Below are 450 nucleotides of genomic sequence, written 5' to 3'. Positions count from 1 at the left end.
CCCCCCATGGGTGTCCTCCATCCCTGGGTGTCCCTTCCCCTGGATAACCCCCGCCCGGGTGTCCCTTCCCCCGGATGTTCCCCATCCCTGGCTGTCCCCCTTTTCCCCGAGTGTCCCCCCCGCTCTGGAGGACCCACCCAGGCCGGGCTGGGTTTGCTGGGAGGTGGCACCCGGTGGCTGCTGCCTCCCCGGGGCTGGGGATAACTCTGGTACTGCTGCCCACAGCGCCTGGGCCCTCCCCTGCTGCAAGAGCTACCAGGGGAAACATTATCCCAGGATTTATTGGCACTATTATCATAATCATCATTATTTTTATTATTATTCTGGTGGAATCTGCCAGCGCGGGGAGCTTTGGAGAGCGGCAATAACTGAAGCCGCCTTGGGTTTCCTATTTACGTATTTATTTTATTCCGGTGGAGCGCTTCCAGATTCCAGCAGGCAGCCCTGGCC

The sequence above is a fragment of the Corvus brachyrhynchos genome, unplaced genomic scaffold, assembly GCF_000691975.1.
Source record: "Corvus brachyrhynchos isolate BGI_N302 unplaced genomic scaffold, ASM69197v1 scaffold59, whole genome shotgun sequence".
Taxonomy (NCBI): Eukaryota; Metazoa; Chordata; class Aves; order Passeriformes; family Corvidae; genus Corvus; species Corvus brachyrhynchos.
The sequence above is the reverse complement of the archived record's forward strand: the minus strand, read 5'-3'. Positions refer to the sequence as shown.